The 27,470-nt window shown below is 43.0% G+C and overlaps 1 protein-coding gene and 1 pseudogene across 1 annotated transcript in view; one reads left to right on the top strand and one right to left on the bottom strand.

Annotated features, from left to right (window-relative positions):
* Window positions 1-27,470, top strand: part of LOC135216038 (striatin-interacting protein 1 homolog) — a 313,064-nt gene that overhangs the window by 144,906 nt on the left and 140,688 nt on the right. The gene's annotated exons all lie outside the window — the stretch shown is intronic.
* The window catches only part of LOC135216207 (striatin-interacting protein 1-like), a 130,064-nt pseudogene that overhangs the window by 41,809 nt on the left and 60,785 nt on the right, over window positions 1-27,470 (bottom strand).

The raw sequence follows: 27,470 nt of genomic DNA, 5'->3' as shown, positions 1-27,470 counted from the left end.
ATAATATTATCATGATTTTTTTTTACTACTACTACTACTACTACTACTACTACTAGGGCCCCCATCCTTTAATAGAAGCTGCAATGTGAAGGGGGACTTAACTCGATCAGATTGCAGTCTGTTAGCTCCAAACATCGCTACCAGCTGTGACCCTCATCCACTACTACTACTACTACTATACTACTACTAGTACTACGACTATTATTACTATTCTAATAATGAAAAAAAAATGTTGCCACGACATCACTATGCTCACTGTCACTGCCAGAGGAAGACATAATGTACTCAAATAAAGAGTAATTTAGACAAAATAACAGCAAAAACACAAACGGATAATCGTAAATTAAATCTCCCGCTATGATCACTGAAGTGAGATGTAAACATTGGCGGAGATTGTAAGCTGCGCGGTGATTGGTCGATGCTTACACGCGCCTTATGGGGAAAAACGCTCATTGGCCTAGAATTCGCTACCGCAAAGTGACGCGCGCTCTCATTGGCTTAATCAGCGCTAGTGATATGCGTCTATCTGGTCTCATGAAGCGTCCTGGAGCGGCTGCCAGCACGCGCTCGAAGTCAACGTCTTTTCCTGTAGCTAAAATCGATAATTCCGACTGTCCCAGTAGGAATTTCGACCGTATGTAAATGGTGGAATGGCCTATAAATGCCTCAAATACACAGAGAAAAGGTTGCCAAATCTACCAGTATGCATAACTCCAAATCCGTGGAAGTGGCATATACGACTTTCTGGTTCTGGGGCCCTCATACACTGTATTCACTGTATTTTTCAATGAGAAATAGAAATTTGTTTCTGGTGATTAGAAATTAATTTCTCGATATATTGTGGTTTGGTTTGTTTGTTTTTATGGTATTTTTACGTTACATGGAACCAGTGGTTATTCAGCAACAGGACAAATGACTTTACATGACGGATCCGAACCACGACGAGAGTGAACTTGAAGTTGTTTTCGACGGGTTCTTTAAATTTTACCCATATAAACGTTAAGTTATGTGGCATCCAAAAGTCCTGATTCTTTTACTCTTATGGAAAGAAGCCTAAACATCAGATGAAGGTTATCACGTGAAATACATTAACTGTGTTGTGAAGAAGGGAAGAGATGTTCCGCAGCATGCTGCTGGTAGCATTATCTTTATTGTTCGTCTGATTGCACTGCAAAATCGTTGCCATCTTTATCAACAGAGATCATTGGTGATTCCCACATGATTTACATAATTTTGATATTTCTCTTACCTCTCTCCCTCTCTTTCCTTGTAAAAGAAAAGAGGCCCATGTGAATACGTAATAGCACCACCTATGTATTTGTAGGCTTTCTAGCTATAATCCATAGGCTAGTAAGCTAACTATGTACAGTAGTATATACACTACTATATTTTTAAGCTAATGTTGTAAAATAACTTTGAAACTGTCTTGAATTTAGTTTAACCCTCTTATGCCGACTGGACGTATTTTACGTCGACATTTTTTGTCTCCCGTGTGCCGACTGGATGTATTTTACGTCGACTTACAAAAGTTTTTTTTTAAATTTGCGGAAAAATACTTATAGGCCTACCAGCCTAAAACTTTTGAATCACGTGCCTTGGGGATGCTGGAGTTCACGGATCAAGGTGTTGTTTTGTTTACAATCGTTACGCAGGCGCGCAAGCGCGAACTTCTGTCTTGGCCCGCAACTAAAAAAGTATCTTGTAGAAACACCCTCTCGGAAATTATTTCGTCACTTTGACATAATTTTTGTACCATTGTAAATTAGCCGTTACATGAAGTATTAGATATGAAAATGTGCACATTTTTATGTAGAATACAACAATAAATACTCATGATTGTAGCTTTCATCAGTTTTGAGATATTTTCATATAAATAACGATAAGTGCCAAAATTTCAACCTTCAGTCAACTTTGACTCTACCGAAATGGTTGAAAACACGCAATTGTAAGCTAAAACTCTTATATTTTAGTAATATTCAATCAATTACCTTAATTTTGCAACTGATTGGAAGTCTCTAGCACAATATTCCGATTTTTATGGGTGAAGTTTATGAACAAACCTTTTTCCTTACGTCCGCGCGGTAACTCTTCCGAAAAAAATCATACATGACGATTGTGGTAATGTTTGCACCATTTTAAATTACGGTTATATAAAGTTTTATATATGGAAATGTGCGAAAGTCATGCACATACAACTAAAAACAACTCATGGTTGTAGCGTTTTATCAGTTTTTGAGATATTTTCATATAAATAACGATAATTGCCAAAATTTCAACCTTCGGTCAACATTGACTCTACCCGATGTGGTCGAAAAACGCTTGTAAGCTAAAAACGCTTATATTCTAGTAATATTCAAGCATTTACCTTCATTTTGTGCAACAAATTGGAAGTCTCTAGCACAATATTTCGATTTATGGTGAAATTTATGAAAAAAATAACATTTTCTTTACGTCCGCTGCGGTAACTCTTCCGAAAAAACCCCTCATACGTGCGATTGTGTAATGAATTTGCACACCATTTTAAATTAGCCGTTACATAAAGTTTTATATATGAAAATGTGCGCAATTTCATGTAGAATACAACAAAAAATAATTGAAGGTTGTAGCTTTTTCTCATTTTTGAAATATTTGCATATAAATCACGATAAATACAAAAAAAAAAAAAAAAAAACAAAAAAAAAACCACGTTCGGTCAACTTTGACTCTACCGAAATGGTCGAAAAACGCAATTGTAAGCTAAAACTCTTACAGTCCCCCTAGTAAATACTCAGTCATTATCTTCATCTTGAAACAAATTCAAAGTCTCTAGCAAATATTTAGATTTATGGTGAATTTAAAAATAAATCTTTCCTTCCCTCCGCGCGCGGATTCTCCGCCGCCGATCTCCGAAATGCTTACTACAAATCTCCGAAATATTTGCTCCATTTCATATTAGGCATTTCATAGAGTTTTATATATTAAAATATGCACAATTTCATGTAGAATAAAACGAAAAATATTTGAACATTGTAGCTTTTCTAATTTCCGAAATAAGGGATTTTGACGAAGGAAAAATCTATTTCTGGGTGATTGGCTCGTGTCGCCCTATGAAAGTATCCTTAATATCATTCTTTCTAGGTAAAATTAGCCTAAAAATTACCAGAGAAAAACAAAATTAAGAAAATGTCAGTAAAACTGACTCGCTCACTCTTAAAAAGAAGTGTCGGTATGAAATAGGGGCGAGTGTGGACACTACCACGAGACAGACACCAATTAGAACTTCCCTATCAAATCCCCCCAAGAGAGAGCTGATACCAACGGCGATGCAGCCTCTACTACTACTACTAGAGGACGCCACGGACAGCAGCGCCCCTAGCGGTCATCCTTAATAAAAACATAAATACATCTTGTCCTGCAAGGGGGGGAAAACAAACCATATAGGGGATGGGTTTTCATAGGGCGACACGAGCCAATCACCCAGAATAGATTTTTTCCTTCGTCAAAATCCCTTTTCTGGGCTCAGCTCGTGTCGGCCTATGAAAGAGTACCAGAGAAACAGACAAGATGGAAAAGGAAAAATGAAAAAAACCTGTTTAAAATGAATGGATCTCAATATAAGGTAAATCAATACAGCATACCAAAATAAGTACTTAAACTAACTTATGGTAAACAATAACAGAATGTTAGTAAACTTAAAGTACTTAAATGGTAGTAACAATAATATAATATGCATGTAAAACAAGAAATAGTTGAATTTACTTAATTAGAAATATATAGGTACAATTTATATACATACATGTGTCCTACCCTAGCATAAAAATAAGGGTAGGTACACTCAATTCCATCATTAATACAAATAAAATAAGTAATTCAAATATATACAAACACATTGTGACTGAAGTTATCACAAGTTAAATGGAAATTTACACAAACATATTGTGGCCTAACCATCGCATAAAAAACATAAGGTTAGGACCACTGGGGTACATATCAGTACCAATGTGGTTTGTCCCTAGCAAAAAAATAAGGGACAAACCACTATAACACACAACGGCTAAGGCTATAATGATGAGTAGCCTGTGATAGGTTGAGGCATGTTGGTTGAAGTAGGTAGAAAGGAGACCTGGATCAATACTACAACTACTAAGCAGTATCAGGGGAAACTATGTTTCCCGCTGCTACTGCTGAACTTTAAAGATTCCAAGGACTTTAAATAATGCCGTTTAAAGACTGTCGGGGATTTCCATCCAGTATACTTTCTAAGATCCTCAAAGTTCATATGTTGGAAATAGTTAATAGAGGTGGCTACTCCCCTGATATCATGTGCTCTTGGGAATGACTCAGGGTTGGCTTGTTTAATGAAGTAAAGGATTTGTTGCCTAATACCTTTAACTGACAAAGTACCACCTTTTTCTCTCATGAAGAGAGCACCCGAGGATCTAGAAGAAGTACGAGATAGAAAGGCTCTAAGGGTTGATACTGGGCAGAGAGAAGGATCCTGTGGAATGTGGGGCTAACCTTCCAAGGAGGCCCACCTTGCAAGAGGATCGTCATTTTTGGCTAAAACGCTACGATCCGGAGCAAGTAGAACTTCTCCTGATGGGAGGAATTCCACATGACCCCGCATCTCTGGATAGAGCCGACAGTTCTGAAATTCTTGCTCCTGAGGCTAGGCTTAATAAGAATAGAGTCTTCCTCAGGAGCATTATGAATGTACAAGATGAGTTGTCAGTATCTGAAGCTAGTTTGAGAACATCATTCAAGAACCATGAAACTGTAGTAGGCCTCTGAGAAGGTCTAAGTCTAGCACAGGCTTTAGGGATAGATGTGAAATAAGATTCAGTTAAATCTATCTGAAAACCTACTTGAAAGATTTTCTTCAAAGCCGACTTGTGAGTGGTAATCGTGCTAGCTGCTAAACCTTTTTCAATAAAGATCTGAAAAAGGATATAGCCAAATTAACTGTCATGGTTTGTAGTGTTCGATTCTCTCAAGAAAGATGCTAATTTCTTAACAGCTGAGTCATATTGTCTGATGGTTGACTCCCTCTTATCTGATTCCAGGAAGAGAATATTCTGTGGATCAATGTTAGCATCTTTATTAGCCGCAAACTTCATGAAGTCCATAAAGTTAGGGTCTGGAGAGTTCCTGAGGAAGCGAACACAGTCCTCATTTGTACTGATTGTGATAGTTTGGGATTGGGGATCCGTTGAGGTCGGAGACCCACAATTTCCAAGAGAAGTGGAGGTACCAGTTGCTCTTGGGCCAGTCCGGTGCAATCAGAGCTACTATCCCTTTGAAAGACCTTAGTTTGTCTAGGACTTTCAGGAGAAGATTCACTGGAGGAAAAACGTAAATTCTCCTCCACTGATTCCAATCCAACGACAGGGCGTCCGTGGCATAAGCCAGAGGGTCCAGGTTTGGGGGCCACATAGCAAGGGAGCTTGTGGTTCGCTTGTGAGGCGAAGAGATCCACTTGGAGACCTGGGACTCTCCGGCTTACCCACTGGAATGACCCGTCGTCCAGAGACCACTCTGATTCCGAGGAACTGACCGGGACAGGGCGCTGCTATCACATTCCTTACTCCTGCCAGGTGAGTGGCAGACAGATGCCATTTGTGTTTGTTTGCTAATGCAAAGATGGCTATCATGACATATTCACATGCTTGGATTTGGATCCTCCTCTGTTGATGCAATGAACTACCACTGCACTGTCCAAAAACTAGCCTTAGATGAGACTTCTTCGGGGAAGCAGTCTCTTCAGAGTAAGAAATACTGCCATTGCTTCCAACACGTTTATGTGGAGCTGGCGAAATTGAACTGACCAAGTCCCCTGAACCTGTTTGAACTGAGAGTATCCCCCCCACCCGGACAGGGATGCATCCGTGTGAATGGTTAACACTGGAGGGGATATTGAAGGGGTACTTTCTTGGCTAAGTTCTTTACTTTTGACCAAGGCCGTAGTTGGTTGCGGAGGATCTGTGGGATTACTGACAACTTGTCTCGATATTTGGAGTTTGCTCTTGACCGCCAAATTCGATTTATATCTTTCAGCCTTGCTTTCAGAAGGATATCTGTTACTGAAGCAAACTGAAGAGACCCTAGGATTCTCTCCTGGTTTCTTCTTGACGTTTGTTTGCACTTGAGAAATTGCCTGACAGATTTTGCTATTTCCTTCTGTTTGGCTACTGGAATTGATAGATTGTGGGAGGACAAATCCCATTGGATTCCCAGCCACTGAAAACGAGATTCCGGAACCAGTCTGGATTTCGTTTTGTTTATCTGGAACCCCACCAGATGTTCCAGAAAGTGAACTACCTTTTTGGTAGCTTGAGACATTCCTCGACTGTTTGGTGCCCAGATTAACCAATCGTCGAGGTATGCCGCTACCATGATTCCCTGAGCTCTCATTGTTGTACAACCACTTCTGCTATCTTTGTGAATACCCTGGGGGCTACATTCAGACCGAAGGGCATCACTTTGAATGAGAATGTCTGATTTCCTAGCCTGAATCCTAGGAATGGGCGGAAGTGCCTGGCTATAGGGATATGATAGTATGCGTCTGTAAGATCGATGGAGCATGTGACGGCTCCACGCGGCAGTAAGGTCCTTACTTGCGAGAGGGTAAGCATCTTGAACTTGTCGCAGCGAATGAAAGAGTTTAGCTTTGACAAGTCTAAGATTACCCTTCTTTTTGTTGAGCCTTTCTTTCTTTGGAACGCTGAATAAGCGACCTTGAAATTTTAGATGCTTGACTCTCCGCAATAGCTCCTTTCTGAAGGAGTTCTTCCGCGTAATCTATCAATTCCTCTGACGGTAGCTGATGGAATGATTTGATTGGAGGAGGATCTTGGATCCAGCTCCAGCCTAATCCTTTGGACACTATGCTCTGTGCCCAACTGCTGAACCCCCACCTGTGGCGGAAAAGGAACAGCCTCCCTCCTACCTGGAGAACCTCATTGCTGATGGGCGGTTGGCCACCACGCCCTCCTCTGAACTGTTTACTCCTTGCGCCCCTTCCTGCGCCACGGTGACGAAAGTAACCTCTCGCCCTATCCCCTCGATTGAGAGTAGCCTTGAACCTCATAAGCAGGGTTAAAGGCAGGCGAGTGGCATAGGTAGGTCGAAGGCTGGGATTGCTGGGGCACCAGGAGGAACGGCTGAGTTTTGTTTAGCTGTAGCAGGTTGTCCTTGTTGGGTGACTGGGACCGCCTGCACAACTGCTGCTGAGGCTGGAGTTTTTTGTATGGCTGGAATCTCTTACCAGCCTTCTTTGGTTTCTTGCCAGCAGTAGGAACGGATTCCTGTTTCCTCTTAGAGGAAAATGCCCCCCACCTAGCTCTAGGCTCTGGTTTGAGTCTAGCAGCTTCGTGATGAACTTCGTTCACTGCTGACTCTGGAAGAAGATCCGCTCCCCACCCCACATGCTGGCAGATAAGAGTCTATTAGGCTCGTGCCTGATAGTACACTCTTGAAGAACATGCTTCCGACAGTTCTTCCTGGCTTGGAAGAAGTCAAAAGCGTCTAGCAAAAGAACCGTTGTGAAATTGTGATTTCGCTAAGATCTTAAATAGCGGTTCGTTCGCATAAGTCAGTGCAGCCATTTCCGTGATTATGATAGGAGTTAACGGGACCTGCCAAACCTAGTCCCGCGCATCGAACTCTGCCTGGTTATTGAGGGAGTCCGGCAGCCTAGGCAACTTCTCACCGAACTGGTCCATAGCGCAGTCCGGCTTGAGTTTACCCTGCGTGAAAGTAGCAGGCAGGTTTTCCCATAACTCTCCGAAGGCGGGAAAGAGTGGAGAAGTGGACTCCGACTCTCTCACTGCGGAAGGGGCTCATCCTTGAGGACTGCCTGAAGAAGCCTTCTCACCAAGTTTCGTGGCGAACGGAAGAGAGACCTCCTCTTCCGTGGCGGAAAAATAGTGTGGGCTCTTATAGGCCTGGAGTTTAGTATTCGTACACTCCCAGTCCTCAAGGCAGTGAACCCCATTCCCGTTGGGTCGTGGTCTCTACTGTAGAGGACAGACTCCTTCGAGATCTTTTGTACCACCCCCCTCCCTTTTTGTAAAGAAGCCACGTTTTGGTGTGTTATGCCTCAGCCCCTTGTGCAATCCCCCCCGATGAAAAAGGGCTTTTGGTGGGTGTACAGGACCCACCCCCCCGGAGGAATAAGAAACTCTCGGAAGTCCCTTCAATCCCCTTTCTAGTGCCCCCCCCCAACCCACCGCCCCCCCCCCCCAGAACTCCGGGATCGAAATCATCCCGTCCTTAAAGGGAGCGTAGGCCTCTACTCTCCTCCATGGATTCTCCATAGAGAAAGCTGGCAGAGAGTCGTAAGACTGGGAGTTGGATAGATCCCCGTGCTAGAAGCATGGGATACTGGGGGAGGAGCCTGGGATAGCCCCATAGACATCCGAGTCCTCAGCTCTCTCTTACCTCTATTCGAGAGTTCTTGGACGGTCTGTTCCAGTTTGAGACAGAGTGCTCGACATTGTGCGAACATCTGCTCAAAGCGGGTCCCCAAGCTGAGATTTGAGAACCCACCATCACTCCTACCTGCTCCATCATTCCTGGTGAGACAGGAGAAGGAACGCAGGAGCTGGTGCTTGCTACCCCTGCCGCATAGCCGGAGAGGGGGCAACGGAGGCGGGAGAATGGCAACGACTCGGAGGTAGCGCGAGCTTTCTCCTTCGAAGCCTTGCCTCTAGAACTCTTCGACTGGGAAGAGCTTGGCTTAGCTTCACCGCGTCGGCGTAAGAAGTCGATGACTTCCTAGCCGAAGAAGACGAAGACGACATTTCTAGAAGTCGACTTAGACAGAGTCGTTCGGTTCTCTCTTTCCCTTCTCCTTGGGAGGTACAGAGAGAGCGGGAGTGCGGCTAGGGATCTCAGATCCCGGAAAGCCTTGGAAAGATGCGGAAGAAGAAGGGACAGGAGAGATCCAGGAGCGTCCAAGGAAAGACCTTGGGCGCCCGACAAACCTACCTCAACCAACAAACCCAACCTCACACTACCGCCATCGGCTCGAGGTTCAGATTCCAGGCCGGCGACGTCCGGGACTGGCTCCTGGGCGGCTACGAGCCCCAACGACTGCTGAAGATCTTGCTGGATGGCGGCTATTACGGGGGCGGCGGACAAGGGATCGACGTAGCCCGTCGACTTGCCCGCAGGGAAGATCTGGATGGCCAGCTTTTGTCCAGAATGTAGGCTGGCCCTTGGCGGCGTTCTTTCCAAAGCCGCCTACCCACGCTTTCAGAGTGGCGAGGGCGACTTCTCTCACTTCCCGTAGCCTGAAAGAAAGGCTGAATTAGCACTACCAATTGCGGACAGGGTTAACAAACTTACGAACTAAAAGTGTTAGTAAATTGATAACTAGTTTTATAATGGTCTTACCCCATCAACCGCTGACCGAACCAGGTTTTTCGTAGCAAATGGTGCAGGCCTCGGGATGCCAAACGATGAACTCGTTGAACGGTGGCACACGGGGCATGAGAACCTGCACTCATCGTGTCCGCATTGGGTCATTGTAACGTCGCATTGCAAGCGAGGACCTGACAGTTGGTAGCCTGTAAGTAGAAACGTACATGAGTACAGAGTAATACTTACAGTCTAACATATGCTGCGCTGGTGCCGGAGCGATAAAGTTAGATGAAACAGAGCCCTGCTAAAATACGTGTGGTAACCATGTTGGAAGAAAGTCTATGGCTCCGCCAGTGCGAGGCACAAAATCAACCAACTAGGAGTGGTGGTAAAGGAAACCACAACGTAAAATGCGGGGATGGTTGATAACATAATAGTAAAAAAACACAATTCATTGTAAAACATCTTAAATTAGGGTATATATCCTTAACATAGTACAGTAATAACATCAAAACCAACTTCTCTCCACCCGTCTACTAAAGAAGAAAAAAAAAAAAAGTGCGTAGGTAAGGGTAAGCTCCCTTCCGGTAGCGGGGGGGGAGAGATATAAGGATATAGTAGGCAAGCAAACGACCATCCATAGTACCCACCCTACCCGCTAGTGGAGCCAATAACCTATCACCAAAGGGGCCCCGGCTGCGACGGAAGGCTCCTTTCGTATCGTAAGGGAGGTGGCTGAGTAATGGGTATGGGGGGGAACGGAGGTCCCGGTGAAACACGGCGGGAGCGAGGAAAGGGGAAGGGATGGCCTACTCCTCCCCACCTCACCAACTACCCGTATGGAGACCCGGTACCTCCTAGTGGTCGCCCTAAACCCCCTGCTGGTGGAACCTCCCGGCACCTCCGGAATGAGAGAAGGACTAAGAGGTGTTATGACAATCCAGGGGTCCCCCAGCTCCTCCCTACATCAGAGAGGGAGGGAAGGGCAGGGTGAGGTGCTATGGAACACGTGACTCTTAGTGGCCTAGGCCGCGACCACCACAACCGTGGTAGGGCCACGTGAACCAAGCAGTACCAATACATGGAACAAGCACCTAGGCTAGCCTAACACCCTAAATAATAATAATAATAATAATAAAATACTCGAAAGGTGGAAGAGACACTTTTAGAAAAGAGAAAGAGCCAGGAGGAGGCAACTATTCCAAGAACAGTAAGCCTACTCGGAGCCAGCGATAGCCCGATGTAGAGCAAGAGCCGGGATGCTGGGGCCAGAATAAAATAATGATAGCCCTAAATACCAAGCTAAGAGATGGTAAGAGGGCTAAAACTAGCTAAACTCGATGTAAAACAATGAACGTGAAAATAAGCCCATAAGTATAAGAAGTCCCAGTATGGAGGACCGGGAATTCTTACGAGGCAGCATGGGCCGCCACGAGACAACCGGGGAACCGTATATGACCTTATATAAAAAGGAAAATACTGGTACCCGGAAGATAAAACTATGATAAAATATTACTTATGAGTTACTTAACTTATCCGTGGCAATTGCAGAACGTTCCATCTTAGAAAACGAGATAAATCCACAATAGTAATGCACAAGGGAAAAACAAGCGTCAAGATGCTGGCGCTAAAATTAAGGGGAAAATGACCGCTCAGGGGCGTGCTGCTGTCCGTGGCGTCCTCTAGTAGTAGTAGTAGAGGCTGCATCGCCCGTTGGTTATCAGCTCTCTCTTGGGGGATTTTTGATAGGGAAGTTTCTAATTGGTGTCTGTCTCGTGGTAGTGTTCCACACTCGCCCCTATTTCATACCGACACTTCTTTTTAAGAGTGAGCGAGTCAGTTTTACTGACATTTTCTTAATTTTGTTTTTTCTCTGGTAATTTAGGCTAATTTTACCTAGAAAGAATGATATTAAGGATACTTTCATAGGCCGACACGAGCTGAGCCCCAGAAATTGCATATAAAATATGTGTATATAAAAAAATTTGACATTCGGTCAACTTTAACTCGTCCAATATGGGTCGAAAACTGCAATTGTAAGCTAATACTCTTACAGTATAGTAATATTCAATCATTTGTCTTCATTTTGAAAGAAATTGGAAGTCTCTAGGACAATATTTAGATTTATGGTGAATTTTTGAAAAAAATATTTGTTTACGTCCGCGCGTTACGAATTCATGCATTATTTTGTGATATATTTTTCTCTGTGTTGCTTTTATTGTTTTATTATGTGTTATATACCAAAATGATTGCAATTTAGTGTACATTACAACGAAAAATATGTAACTTGTTACCTTTAACTGTTTTTGCGCACAGCGCGATTTAAATACAATTATATATGAAATTTTTGTTTTTTTGCGTTATCATATATTGCATTATTTATATATGATAATGATACTTTTTTTCATTTTTGATGGTTGCATACTAAACTTCAGCCAATGACAAAAAAAGGAGCCAAAATGAATTCTTAATCTTGAAAACTAAGCGCGCTGTGATTTTTTGAAAAAAATATTTTTTCCGCTTCCGCGCTCACTCTGAAACACCTCCGGCGGGCACGGGTAGACAATTTTTTTTTTTACCGCTTCGGCGTAAGAGGGTTAAGGTGATAGTTGAAGACATATTTGTGTTTTGAATTAAAGCAGTCAGTGTATAAACATTGGAATATTGGTCTTGGGTGGGTTAAATATTAAAGTAGGCAGTTTTAAGCAATTTTGAGGGGGGGGGGGGGGGCTACCAGGATAACTCGGGTATTTCCTTATCACTTATCAGGGGGGGTTCTGGGCACTATCCCCCGCGATTATCGAGGCCCTACTGTAACCCGATATATTCATGCATAAATTTCTCAGAACAATTCCCTACATTCTTCACATCTAGCAGTTCCAAGATCACAACTCTGTACCCTTGCAAGTAAAAACTGAATGTTGATCAACTTCCAATTTCAACATCCTGCTTACCACCAAAAATCATTCCTACATAGCCTGATGTTATTGGTTTTTGCTTCCATGGAAGATAACCTGGGAAAATGAAATTACAATACCGTAAACAGGATTAAAACAGCCAAACTTCATAGAATACCAACAACTCGCCTACAGAAATGGCAGCAAGGAGAATTCTGACCAGAGCTAAAACATTTGAAACACACCTGGTGGAGAACAGGTAAACTATACAGTCATCTGGGCAGCCATTCGATTTTTTGTTTGAATGCAGACTCGCCTAATCGGTGCGGAGATATAAGCTAACTTTAACTGTAGGTAAGATTCATCTCAAATAATTATTGACCTACCTTTATTTGTAGTATTATCGAGATTAGGTGTTCCAGGACGAGGTGAGGGAGGTTGAGGTAGATCTGGTGTTCATCCAGATCATTAGCTGGCTGCTCATCATCATCTGCTGCAGCTGTAAGATCCAATTCTCCAACACTGTCATCCAAGCTACTCTGTTCATAAGGCCTTGCTAGAAATATATTACAATAGGCTTTAATTTCACTTACCTTGGACAAGGCAAAAACTATAGGTGGCACATTGAATTAAAAGCATCTGTAAAAACTTTTCATTGCAGACAATCTGTTTCATTAACTAAATTTAGTTTTGATTTATAAGCAATTCTGCTTAATGACAGTAAGTAGATTTTAATTTACAGGATTCTACTTGACTAGCTCGATAGGTACTATCTTGTATATTTTTTATATGCATTTTTGTACACATCTGTTCAAGAAGCTTTACTTTCATCCTTATACGTATAATATTTATGAAACAACTACGACACTGAAACAGCTAGTTACATGTGAATACATCTTTGGCATGCAACAAATATTGTTTATAATTTTTTCCACATTCCGCTGATGTCAATGTTTGGCCTTGAGCAACCATACTGGCATTATACTGTCAAACCTTGGTTTTTGTACATTTTGGTTTTTTTGTAGACTTTTTTAAAATGATATTGTTATGTTACAATAAAAAGTTTCATACATACTTACCTGGCAGATATATACATAGCTAGACTCCGTCGTCCCCGACAGAAATTCACAAAAAATTTCGCGCCACTCGCTACAGGTAGGTCAGGTGATCTACCTGCCTGCCCTGGGCGGCAGACTAGGAACCATCCCGCCCCCGTTTTCTATCATATTTTCTCTCTTCCACCTGTCTCCTGCGGGGAGGCTGGGTTGGGCCTTTAATTGTATATACTGCCTAGTAAGTATGTATGAACTTTTTGTACATAAACATATCATTTTCATACATCAACTTACTTGTCATATATATACTAGCTGATTGGCCACCCTTCGGTGGAGGGTAAGAGACAGCTTCTATATGGAATAGACAGGTAAACAACATATGTTTGTAGGTATAAACTAAAACCTTGGTTCCTACCTGATAGGTGGTAGACTTCGTGGGTGTTTGCCCAGTAGTCTGCATCACCTCAAGAAAACTTTAGCGAGATATGTGATCTATGGCCAAGAGTTCTTGTGGGTCTGCCGATGGGGTCTTACCCACTTACTCAAGCAGAGCCTAAAAGGACTTTGTCAATGGGTTGCTGATCCACTTAAATATGACAATACACCCTTATGAAGGTAGCCACACAACCAATCCCGACCACCTGATCCTAACCATATGTTAGAACTAAGGATTGTTACGAGTTAATCCCGAACTCGTCACAACAAACCGTAACTCAAAAACCACTACGCACACATACATAATTTTCCAATAAAAAAAATTTTACTCAACTAATTGGATATGACAAGAATTCTCTTATGAACAACATAGACGGCCGCCCACCCGTGCAAAGGCCTGAATCCTCCATTGTTCGAAGAGATTCTCGACCATATCCAAACAGAAGAACAGTATATAAATTTAAGGATTGGTGTCGGCTCCCGTACCAGAATCGTATCTGCCGATACGATAGGACCTAGAGAAAAACACTTCTCATACGTCACACGCACGTCTTTCAAGTAATGAGATGCAAACACTGAGTTGCATCTCCAATATGTCGTATCTATAATGTTTTTAAGCGACATATTTTTTATAAAACGAGAGAGACGTCGCAACCGCTCTAACTTCATGAGCTTTTACTCTCAGTAGTTGTAATTGTTCGTCAGGACAGACCTTATGAGCGTCCGTAATGACGTTTCTTACAAAGAACGCTAGAGCATTCTTGGACATCAGTCTTGTGTGGGGTCTTTTACCGCGCACCAAAGACCTTGTCTAGAGCCTCCCAACTGGACGTTTCCTTTGAAGATAGAACTTCAGAGCTCTAACAGGGCATAGAGACCTCTCTGTTTCTCTGCCTACGAGACTCGACATTCCCCCTTTGACTTCGAATGACCTAGGGCCCCCAAGGGGGACTTTTCGTGGGATTTCTCGTTTTTTTCCCGCTAAAAAACCAGGGTCCCCCTTAAACGAGCAAATAGCCAGTCTCCCTTGAATCCTACTTTATCCTGCAGAGCTTGTAACTCACTAATTCTTTTGCCGTAGCTAAAGATAAAAGGAATAGGCATTTTCTAGTTATGTCTCTAAATGATGCCAGATGCGGAGGCTCGAATCTATCCGCCAGAACAGATATTTTGAGGATATGTCCAAGTTCCAGTTCGGAGGTACTGGTTTCTTAGACTTTGAAGTCTCAAAAGATCTTATGAGATCATGGAGATCTTTGTTATTTGCCAGATCTAATCCTCTGTTCCTGAATACAGCCGAGAGCATACTTCTGTATCCCTTTATTGTGGATAACGGCTAGATGAGATTTTACTCTCAGGAATAGCAAGAAATCAGCAATTTTTCCGCTATAGAGGTAGAGGAGGAGGACAACTTCTTGGCTCTACACCACCCCTTCTAAAGACCTCCCACTTCGACTGGTATACTTTCGTAGTGGAGGTTCCTGCGAGCTCCTCGCGATCGCGCTTGCCACTTCGCGAGAAAAGCCTCTCCTCTGACAAGTCTTTCGATAGTCGAAAGGCAGTCAGAGCGAGAGCGGGGAGGTTTTGATGGTACCTCTTGAAGTGTGGTTGTTTGAGAAGATCCGTCCTTCCCTGGTAGGGATCTTGGAAAGTCTACTATCCACTCTACCACCTCCGTGAACCATTCCTGGGGCCGGCCAAAGGGGGCTATTAATGTCATCCTCGTCTCTCTTGACGCCACAAAACTTTTTCATTACTAACCCCAGGATTTTGAATGGGGGAAAAGCGTAAACGTCCACTCGAGACCAGTTTAGCAGAAAGGCGTCTACCATAATCGCTCTTGGGTCTTCCACGACCGAGCAAAACACTGGGAGCCTTTTTGAAATGTATGTTGCGAAGAGATCCACATGATTGGAGTCCCCCACAGAGACCAGAGATCGAGACACACTTCCCCTCGTGCAGAGTCCATTCTGAATGAAGGACCTGGTTCCTCCTGCTGAGCCTGTCCGCCCTCATTCCTTACCTCCCTGTACGAACCTTGTCAGCAGGGAGATGTTCCTGTGAGACGTCCAAACCAAAGTAATAGGTCTCTCGTGAGTTCGTAAAGAACGAAGAGTGTGTCCCTCCCTGTTTCCGAATGTAGGCAAGTGCGGTGGTGTTGTCCACGTTTACTTGCACTACCTTGTCTCTCACCAGAGGTTCTAGGCTCTTCAAGGCTAGGTGTACGGCGAAGAGCTCTTTGCAGTTTATGTGCCAGGACACCTGTGCTGGGTCCCAGGTGCCTGACACTTCCTCTGAGCCTAATGTCGCTCCCCCAACCCGTCTCCGACGCGTCGGAGAACAACACTAGGTCCTGGGTTCTGTGTTCTTAGAGAGATCCCTTTGTTCTCTTCCAGAGGTAGCAACCACCACTGTAGGTGTGCCTTTATCTCCACTGGAATGAAAAAAGAAAAACGTCCGACAGTTGTGTTCCGGTTTTTTTTTCCAGCTCCAGACTTCTTGAGGAAGAATTGAAGTGGACGGATATGAAGTCTCCTAGATGGGAAGAATTGTTTCCAGTGAGGAAAAGCGTCCCCAGAAGGCTCAACCATTCCCGTCGCTGACGTTTTTTGTTGCTTCTCTAAGAAGAGAGAGATTATCTTCAAACCTCTTGCGGTTCTCTCTTGCGAAGGAAAAACTCGAAAACCCCGAGAATCCATCCGAACTCCCCAGATAGACTAGGTCTTGTCTGTCAGCTGAGACTTCTCGAGGTTCACAAGCAATCCCAACGCCTTGGTCAAATCCAGAGTTAACTTTAGGTCCTCCAAGCACTGTCTCTCCGATCTGGCCCTGATGAGCCAGTCGTCTAGATACATAGAGACATTCACTCCTTTGAGATGAAGAAATCTCGCCACATTCCTCATCAGGCTTGTGAAGACCTGAGGAGCTGTGGACAGGCCGAAACACAAGGCTCTGAACTGAAAGATCCTTCCCCCCGTCATGAAACGGAGGTACTTCTTCGACGAATGGTGGATCGGGCGGACGTGAAAGTAGGCGTCCTGGAGATCTAGAGACACCATCCAATCTCCTTGTCGTAATGACGCTAGAGAATGAAGCCGAAGTCTCCAAGATGGAGGGAACTTCTCCTTCTGAACAAATTTGTTCAGAGAGCTGACGTCTAGTACTGGCCCCCTCCATCCTCCCGAGCCTTTCGCCACTAGAAAAAGGCGATTGTAAAAAAACCCCGGGGAGTTTTGATCCAGAAAACCATTTCTATTGCACTCTTGTCCCACATTTGTTCCACCATCGATCGAAGAGTATCCCTCAGCACAGGGTCCTTGTACTTTGGCTGATAATTCCTTGGTAATTGGATTTAGGGTTAGGGGAGGGTATTCAGGAAGGGATACGATATCCCTTCCTTATGATATTCAATGAAGACGCGTCTGCGTCTATCAGTGTCCAGGGCCTCCACGAATCCCAGGAGCCTGGCACCTACTGGTGCTTGGAGGAGAATGTTTCATTTTCTTTTTAAAGGGACGAAAGGCGGACCTACCTCTCTTTTCTGGAGCCTTCCTTCTTGCGGGAGGTCTGGAGATCGGAACCACCTCGAAAGGGCTGCGTAGAAGTGCTAGGTCCTTTCTTGTCAGATACTAAAGCAGGTTTCTTCTTCCTAGCCGACCTGCGTCAGAAGATCCTGCGTCGCCTTCTCAGTTAAAGAGTGAGCCACGTCTTTCACTAACTGAGAAGGGAACAAATAGTCATACAGAGGTGCATACAGTAAGAGCTGCCTCTGAGCATGCGAGACTGCCTTTGTTAAGAAGGCGCCATACACCGTCCTTTTCTTCAAAAGACCTGCTCCAAATAATGAAAGAGACTTCAAAAGATCCATCCTGTACCGCTTTGTCGATGCAAGACAAAATGCATAACAGGGCTTCAGGTTCGATTCCCTCTGAATCGTGAGCTTTCTTGGACATCACCCCAAGGGACCAAATCTAAGAAGTTGAAGACTTCCAATACATGGAAGAGTCCCTTGAGGAGATGATCCAGTTCTGAAATATCCATGTAATCGAGCAGAATTAAGACTTGGACGCCTTGAAGCGTCAACTAACGTCGAAAAATCTGCCTCTGTTGTAGAAGGGAGAGCGATACCCATATTCTCCCCCGTCTTGTACCATATGCCTCTTTTCCCAGCTAACCTTGCTGGAGGCCATGCAAAATACTGTCCTGACTAAGTCTTTCTTCGACTTCATCCAGGAGTCTAAGGCGTGTAAAGCCCGCTTCATCGAGATGTGGGCTTCATCTTCAGAAAAGACGAGGGCTTCTTCGCCTTCGCACTCGAAAAGAGCGAGCGCGGAGAAGGAGGAGCAGCCGGAGTCAACTCGTCTCCGTATTCCTCCAAAAGCAGGGTAGTCAACACCTTATAGTTGGACAAGCCCTCTCTTCCATGATCGTCATCATCCGAGTTTTCCTCCAACTCGGGATAAATCTGAGTTTCCGTTCTCCTTTCTGAACTTTCCTCTTCTGGAGGAGACAAACTCCTGATAGGAGAGGGGCTAAGGGAATGAAAGTCTTTCCTTCTCCCGTTTTGATCGACTTGGAAGGCGTCACAACCTGCGGCTTCTCTTGCGCTTTAGAAGACGTCTTGTATGACGCTTCCCGCTCTCCGAGCGTCATGTATGACGTCTCTTGTTGACGTCTTGATGACGCTTCGCGTCTGGAAGACGCTCCGCTCTCTAAGGGCGTCCTACTCGGCGTCACAATCTTGGACGGAGCGTCACGTCCAAGATCCGCTTGAAATGACGCTTCACTTCTAAAAGACGTCTTTCGTTTCTCGTCAGCCCCCGTTCTAGTTCTCGAACTCGAAGCTCCTGCCAGACTTTTAGCAGTTTCACATTTTGTCTGACGCTTCTCTTCGCGCAGATGAGAGAGGACGAGACTTCTTAATTGGAAGCGTCACGTCCTTCCGACGGGGCGCTAAAACTCCCACAAGAGATGACAGTTGTTCCTTGAACCGCCATAATGATCTTTCTTGACGCTTCTCCCACGTCTAGTGCATGACGTCTCTCGTCATCACTCGGGAAGAAGCCTGATGGGGGTACTTCCTCGTAAGCGTCAGGTGACGCTGACTGGCCACCTTCGCTTTTCTTAATAGCAGACGGGGCGTCATCCGAGAAGCGCTCTGGGCTCGAATCAATGTCTTGCTTCATATGACGCTTCAGCGGTCTCGATAAGTTCGACTCCTTCCACCCTCGTTTAGGTGAGGGAGGGAGAGGACGAGAAACACTCGCGAAGGACGCTTTTCCTATAGCGCCCTTGAGCTGGCTGCCATGAAGCAGAGCTAGCTGAAGGGACGTCTGACCGTTGGGGATTCCCACGACCCCCTTAAGGCTTTCGACTTTCCTTCTCCTCTGGGCTTGTGAGCTTGGAAGAGGTCTAGGCCTGGGAGCGTCGCAGGGTGGGACGATCAAACGCCCCTCCACAACACTGGGGGGGGGAGAACTCACTTCACAGTAATGTTTCACTTTCACTATCCTTACCTTTGAAGTCCGCCATCTTGGACTTCATATCTCTAATTGTAAGCTTTCAGATTGGCGGATTTCCGGATGCGAATCCGAAAAAGCACTCTGAGAATGAGATACATAGGGAGGAGTCTACATCAGTAGGAATATTAGAATTATCAGTGAAAGGCAACTCAATAGGCCTTGAACTCACACCTTTCAGTCGTCTAACTCTATCCCTCTCTAACTCTTCAAATAAGAAGTCAAAGTCTTCCACTCTTTCTGCATTCAAACCCTCGCATTCCTTACAAGTGTTAATAGAAGAACACTGAAACCCCCCCCCTACATTTACGGCATACAGTGTGAGGATCAACCGAAGCTTTCGGTATCCTCACCCTGCAGCCTACATTCACACACATTCTCACACTCATTAGAATCAGACATACTAAGAAAAATCCAAAAGAGTTATTCCAAAAACAGTCCACAGTAGCGATGCCAAAACACGATCCAAATACGTCACCAAACAGACCACGAAAAAAACGTTGATCAAAGGTTTGAAAAAATGAATCTAAGTCAGGAGGTAATAACAACAATGTTGATACCACCGGCGACAGAGAAAATATGGATAGAAAACTGGGGATGGTTCCAAGTCCTGCCGCCCAGGGCAGGCAGGTAGAATCACCTGACCTACCTGTAGCGAGTAGCGAGGTGCGCGAAATTTGAATTTCTGTCGGGGACGACGGAGTCTTAGCTATGTATATATCTGACAGGTAAGTTGATTGTATGAAACTAAATTTTTTTTATGTTATTGTACGTTTCCTTGGTTTCGTACACTTGGATATGCTCCATCCAGGGTCCAGCACATGACTGACCCCTGTACTGAGTGCCCAACAACAAAGCATCCCATCTTTTGTGACCCATTCTGCTTTTGTGTTCATTGATTTTGTTTGGCCAAGGAAATTCCAAGTGCTAACCCTGTAAAAAAGGCGAGAAACACTATAGAATTTAAGAAAGAATTGTAGCATAGTGTTGAAAGAAGTTGCATGACAATCTCAGTGAGAAAATGCCTACAACAAGGGTTTGCTCCTTAGTAAATTTTTTTATAGCCAGGAAAGGCTGGTTTGAAAAATTGAGAAAACAAATGGGCATACATAATGTGCCTACTTCAGGGATTAAGGACATGTTTGCTAAGTTGAATGTAAAAAAATTTGGGGAGAGTTATCATCCCAACAAAAGTTGTAATTCCTGTCTCCAGCATGTTTAATGACAATGCCATGTTTAATTTTAGGCAAATTTTAAAGAAACTCAGAAATAAATGTCTCCGGACAGTTCTGTTGTGCGACAGGGGTCCAGTAACTCAAAAATGAAGAGTAGGTCCTTGATACCTAAACTCCTTCTGGAGGGAGACTCCCCTTCCAAACATCTCCTCCTCTCTCTCCACTCCTCTCCATCTTCCATATGCTAAAAGGTGTTTTCCATAAAGGTAAGAGTGATGTTAAATGTTGATTCAGTCATTTCTTAGTCATTTATATTTATATTTAATTGTTTTCTGTATGTAAACTGTTATTTTTTTCCCTCTAAAATGCATTTTTGTTAATATTTTTTGGGTCTGGAATGAATTAATTGTATTTACATTATTCCTTATGGGAATTATTGTTTCGGTTTTCGTGCGTTTCAGTTTTCATGGGAGGTTCTGGAATGGATTATGTACGAAAACTGAGGTTTCACTGTAAAGTGAAGAGTTTGTTCATCAAATAAACAAAAGTACAATATTATCAAAATCATAAGAGGAAGCCCTTTAAGAGGAAACCATATAGTACAGGCAGTCCCTAGTTATTGGCAGCATCAGTTAATGGCATTTTGGTTTTATAACATTTGGGTAATGACTACATTAACCAGGTTTTTGCTGCCTGTAAGCAGTTTTCAGCACTGGTATGGCAGTTTTTTATCGATGTTGGTAAGCGATATTTGGCGCCAGTAAGTGGTTTATCAACGCCGTTTGGCACTTACAGCGTTGTAAATGTCATTTATTACCATAATTATTGTGAGGTTCTGGTTAACGATGATTTACAGTAATCGGCACTTGGCCAGTTACAGAACTCAGGGACTGCCTGTATTACTGTATAAAAACAAAGTATATTGTATAGCACAGTTCAAGCCTGAGTTAACCACTCACCCGTCTTAATGGTCGTCTCTTTTGATTATTCTGTTGTTCTATAAGATCAGCTGCAGATGCTGGTGGTGATGAAGCTCTCATAGTACGTGCTATTGTCAGAGTATCCTCTTCACAGGGAGGCAAACCATGTTTTATTCGATATTCATCTGTTAACATAATGTAAAAAGATGTACAACAACCTCTGACAAACTGTACTTTCATGTGAACCATAAAGCAATGACATTTTCTACCAGGTATTTATCTAATAATTATGGTGAGGTTTTTTCATCTGTACGATGTTTCAATAAAGAAATTACATGAGAATTAAAGAATGGCTGTACATTCGACTTCATGAAGCCAAATTCTAATGTAAAATAGCAAATAAACTTATAGCTTTTTCATATTAACATAAACTATTCACATCTCTATGTCTCTCTGCAAGCTTATAGATGTCCACTTCCTATATCATATGAACTTGAATTACAATACCAACTCCATCTGTCAGACAATAACAGGCAACTGCATGATTTAAACAATTACAAAATATTTCTACTCATGCTGCTAACATCACAACTTACTTTTCAAGTTGGCTAAATGCTGTGTTCCTCCAAGTGAAGATAACAAAACCTTCCAAAGTAACAATAAGACCTTCCTAATTGGAAAGTGTGGTGCTGATGAATTACAGAATCTTGTTACCATCCCCAGAAGAGTCATGGCAACTAATTCACTGGATTCACCCTGTGGCTGGCCCAACTCTTCACAGAAACATAACCTGAAAGACAACCAATTCTTCACAGGCATGTATATAAGAAGTAGACAATCTACTTGAGAAGCAAGTGTTTGAAACATCAAAGAAAACATTGCAATTACATCTGAGGCAGATTGCAAATTCTCTGTTATCACAAAGCTCGGTCAAAGTTCAACATTTCCACATCACAAATATTGGTTATCACACCATTAACAAACCTAGTTTTAAATGACATGCTAAAAAATCAGTAAAACCAAACCTCATAAAAGAAATATCAGTCACAACCTACATGGTAGTCACCTTGTGAGCAATAGGTATGCATAATGTTATTTAACATGGGCAAATGTTTAGCGAGATACATTTTTCTAATAAGATCATTTTGATTTAGCATGAATTTACTCATAAGCACCATTTTCAAAATCAGCCATGCACCTGGTACTGTCCCAAATGGCAATGACATCACAAACAGCTACAAATATAGTGGCAGGAGAGGGGAAACCAACCTATAGTCCCCAGACGTACATTAATCACTGTAAAATACGACCATTTGACTATCTGTATGAAATACTGTATGATACAATGTGTAAGATACTAGTTCACAAATTCACAATACATACTGTAAAATAACCAACTGGAAATGTACAGTAATTTGAAATATAAAAAAAAATTTCATTCCCTCTCTCTTTCTCTCTCAAATCCATTGCTATTTCTTATTACAGTAAAAACACAAACAATAAAGAAATGGTAATTGCAATGTATACATTAAATCTTTCTACGCTTGAGAAGTAAACATGTAAAAAAATATGATATTCTACTGATAAAATGCAATTTTATGTAAAAACTTACCACGTAATTACATTGCCATAGTTTCACTATCCGCAGCAGCTAGAATTTGAAATTTGCGGTAGCAACCATTTTGTTTTTGGTTTAGGTGCTACCCCACCACCACCGGTGAAGCATAGAACCAACCCAGTAAACAAGACAGTTGTTTTAAGCTCGTTACTTTCAACGGGAGGAGGGAGGGCTCTGACTCTGTATCGCTTGGTGAGTATGTATCCCCCATAAAATTCCATTTTATCATAAAAATAAATCCTTTTTATGCATGCAACTTACCAAGTGATTACATAGTTGAATCCCACATTGCAGGAGATGGGTTTTATGGATATACAGTGGAACCTCAACATACGAAAATAATTCAGGTTACGAAAAGGTGTTACTGTAAAGTCTCGAGGTTCGCCTGGACCACCGAGAACAATTTTAAAACTCTCACGCCGCCAACTGAGTAGACTCGCCACCATCCTCCCGCTCTCCCATTGGTTCCTGCTGCTAGTCACCGCCGTAAGATCCTGCTCTCCTATTGGTCAGCATCATGCCTCTATGTAAAGGCGTTCCTTGACCATTTTTTGCGGCAGCGTTATCGTAAACACTGGAATTCGTTCGTTCACATATACGTATTTCATTTGTTAACCGTAATTCGTGTCAGTGATTTTGCTTTCGTTCGTTGTAACTGTAAGTTACTTTTATCGTGTTGTGTGTGAACTTAATTACTTACGTTATTAGCCATGGGTCCCAAGAATGTTGCTGAAGTTCACGGAAAGAAGAGGATGCTTTCTATGGAGAACGAAGAAGGAGATAATCAAGAAGTGTTAATGTTTTCTGCCATTTGTTAATGTGTTTCGTAAAGGGTTCATGTTTTCTGCCATTTGTCCTCCTCCTCTGTCACCACTTTCAGAGATTGCCTCACTTGAAAGGTAAGGTTCCCACATTTTACTACATATGTACGTACATGTACGTACAGTATTTCTTGTACCCTGTACGCTAATAAACTTACAGGTAATCACAGTTTGGTTAGTTACTGAATGGTCCAAACTGTTGTATTTCATTGGTTATTGGTCAATTTAGCTTTATTATGAAATTTACTGGGGTGTTTTTGTAGGGCTTGGAATAGGCAATTATTTACATATAAAATGTGGTTCAAGATACGAAAAAATCACGTTACGAAGGCCGCTTCGGAACGGATTAATTTCGTATCCTGAGGTACTACTGTACAAATTTACAAATCGCTTTGTTCCTTATCTGTTGGACTCATCTTAACTATTAGAGATGTGGTAGTATAGCCAAGGGTCGTCTTCTACTACCGTGGGATCCATTGCAGCTAAGGCAAGTCCATGCAAGCAAGGATACACAATACAATGTCCCTGCCCAGGCTCAATACCAAAACACAAAAAATACAAGAGTAAATATGTAGTCTCCAACACCCTCGCTTCCTTGTAACTAGGCAACCTTCATCAAGGCAAAAAAAAAACAAAGGGTAGGAAGAAAAGACTTACTATACACCCTCACACAACACTGTGCCAGCTTCTAAAATTTTCGTAAACAGTCTCAACATCGCGCAAGTAATGGGACGTAAACACTGACTTGCATTTCCAATATGCCGCTTGAACTATTGACGCCAGAGAAAGGTTATGGTTAAAAGAGAGAGAAGTAGTGACAGCTCTAACTTCATGAGCTTTCACTTTCACAGTATTTAGGTCGGAATCATTAATCTGTGAGTGAACTTCCACTATGAGGTCCCTTAGAAAAAATGCCAATGCGTTTTTAGAAAGGGGCCGTGATGGGTTTTTAACTGAACACCACAGGTGATCAGAATTACAAGAAATCTAAGGCTCTGGCTGGACAGAAGGTCCTTTCCTCTTCTCCTGGGCCTATTAAATCTTCTGAAAGATTTGCTAATTTGTGAAGGAATGAGGCCATGGTTCGGAACGCAACTTGCATTTTGATAGGAAACCTAGAAAAAATGAACATACAGCATTACCTTGGGAAAAGCCAACCTATTTATCCACTGCATGCAGTTCACTTACTCTTTTGGCAGTGGAACTAATGCAATTAAAATAAAGTTTTTCTTATGAGGTCTCTGAAAGATGCAGAAATAAGAGGCTCAAAACATGGCTCTCAAGCCATTTAAGTACTACCACATCCAGGATCCAAGATAAAGCTTTACTCTTCCTCGTGCTTTGTTGTGTCAAAAGCTCTTATGAGATCTGAAAGGTCTTTGTTGGCAGTGAGGTCAATACTCCTATGCTTAAACACAGAATTCAGCATTGCCTTGTATCCTTTAATAGTGGATGTAGACAAGCCCCTCAAGGGCCTCAAATATAGCAAAAAAAAAATAAAAAAATCCTCGATTACTACTATGGATGTCTGAGTAGAAGTGTTATTTCTCCTACAACACGACTGAAACACTGCCCACTTTGTTCAATATACATTACTGGATGATCGTCTTCTGCATTGTGCAATAGCTTGAAAGTCTCTCCTGACATTCTGAATGCTGTCAGAATGAGAGTGGACAGTCCTTGGTGATACCGTCTAAAATGGGGTGGTCTGAGCAGACTGATCTTTTGTGGTAACATTCTTGGAAAGTCCGTGAGTAATTCCAAGAGATCTGAAAACCATTCCTGAGCCAGCAAGTATGGAGCAATTAGCATCATCGTGAGGTTTTGATGAAATTTGAACTTGTTGGTGACCTCTTTCACCATCCTGAATGGAAGAAAGACATACAGGTCCTTGTCTGATCAGTTTATTGACACCACTTCTGTTGCCCAAGCGAGAGGATCTGGGGCTGGTGAGCAGTAAAGGGGGAGGAGATGATTCTTGGCTGTGGCAAATAGGTCCAGTACCGCCAACACCTTCCAAAGATCGAGACACACTAGAGGATCAAACATCTACTCTGTGGCAAGAACTTGCTTTCAGCAACTAGTTTGTCTGCCAACACATTTGAGTTTGCCTTGAATAAACCTTGTTAAAATCAATGTACAGTTCTGATGCGCCTATAAGAGCAGGGCTCTTGCTGCCTCGCACAGAGTGAATGAGTGTTCCCCCATTTTCTTATATAGGACAGAGCTGTTGTGTTGTCTAAGTGGACTGTTATTACTTTGTTGCTGATCTCTGTAGAGAAGGCTTTCAATCCCCAGTGGATGGCTACCAATTCCTTTATATTTATGTGCCACCTCTTTTGTTCCAGTCCAACTCCTGAAGACTTCCTTGTCCCCCCTGAGACTCCCCAACCTAGGTCCGAGCGTCTGAATAAAACACTAGGTCGGGCATCGAGGAGGAGAGATTTCCCTTCCAAAAGTCTTGCTCTTGCATTCCACCATACAAGTCCTCCTCATTTCTGCTGTTATTGGGAATACAAACGAATCTGAGTGCTTCTTCCAATTTCAGTTTTGATCTGAGGAATAATTGCAGGTTTTCTCATGCGCAACCAACCCAGAGTTTACAAATTGTTTCACTGGATGAGTCCCTAAAAGCTCATCCAATCCTTCACCAAACAAGCACTGAAGAGAGAGAAAAGCCTGAAAAGCTAGAGTTGATCCTCACCCCCAAATATTCTATCTCTTGACATGGGACTAATTGAGACTTCCTTAAATTTATCAGAAGACCCAGATCTTATGCTAATGCCATGGTTTTCTGCAGGTCCTTTGTACATTTCAGCTTTGAGAGCGAACAAGCCAGTTGTCCAGGAAGAGAGTGATCCTCACCTACTAGTTGTAGCCACTTTGCCATGGGGGCTAGGACACAGGTAAACACCTGGGGAGCTGTGGAAAGGCCGAAGCACAGAGCTCTGACTGATAAAATTTCTGTTCTGGAAAACGAATCTCCGGAATTTTCTCGAGTCTGGGTGAATAGGATAAGGAACAACGTGTCCCTCCATATCAATTGAGATCATCCAGTCTCCTTGACAAATTAAGGACAATATTTTCTGATTAATTTCCATTTTGAACTTGGTCTTTGACATGAACAAGTTCAAGGAGCTCATGTGCAGCTCCTTGAGGCCTTGGGGACCACACCCATCCGTAATGCCCTTATCAAGGTAGGATATAATTCCAAGCAAGTCACATACTGAGTCCTCTGAGATGGCAGCACAGTCCTATCTTGCAAGCTAATGCTCATACACACCAGTCCCAGAAAGCTCATAACTTCCAAAACATGGAAAATGTTTTTTCGGAGATGATCCAGTTCTGAAGTCGAAAACATAATTTTGGCTGAGTTTTTTGAAAGCTGACCTAGAGGAGACAATAAAACCAGAGAGGTCGCCCTGGGCAGAGGCAGAAACTCCCAGGGCAAGAGCTTCCCATCTCGTACGAATGATTTCTCCTAGTAGGCAGCTTAGAAGGAGGGAAACAAAAGTTGACTTTCCCTTGCTATTTCCTCTGAGAGCCACAAGTCCATTTCATTCAAAGCCTTCTTGGCTGATACGGAAAAAACCAACTCCGGAAGCTTAGAGGTGCCCTCTACCTGGTTATCCATCTGGTAAATAGAAGCTGGGAAGCCAGAGCTGCTGGCAAAAAGAAACTAAGGAAA

The sequence above is a fragment of the Macrobrachium nipponense genome, chromosome 6 (assembly GCF_015104395.2).
Source record: "Macrobrachium nipponense isolate FS-2020 chromosome 6, ASM1510439v2, whole genome shotgun sequence".
NCBI classification, from domain to species: Eukaryota; Metazoa; Arthropoda; class Malacostraca; order Decapoda; family Palaemonidae; genus Macrobrachium; species Macrobrachium nipponense.
This window is presented reverse-complemented; position numbering and strand designations above follow the sequence as displayed.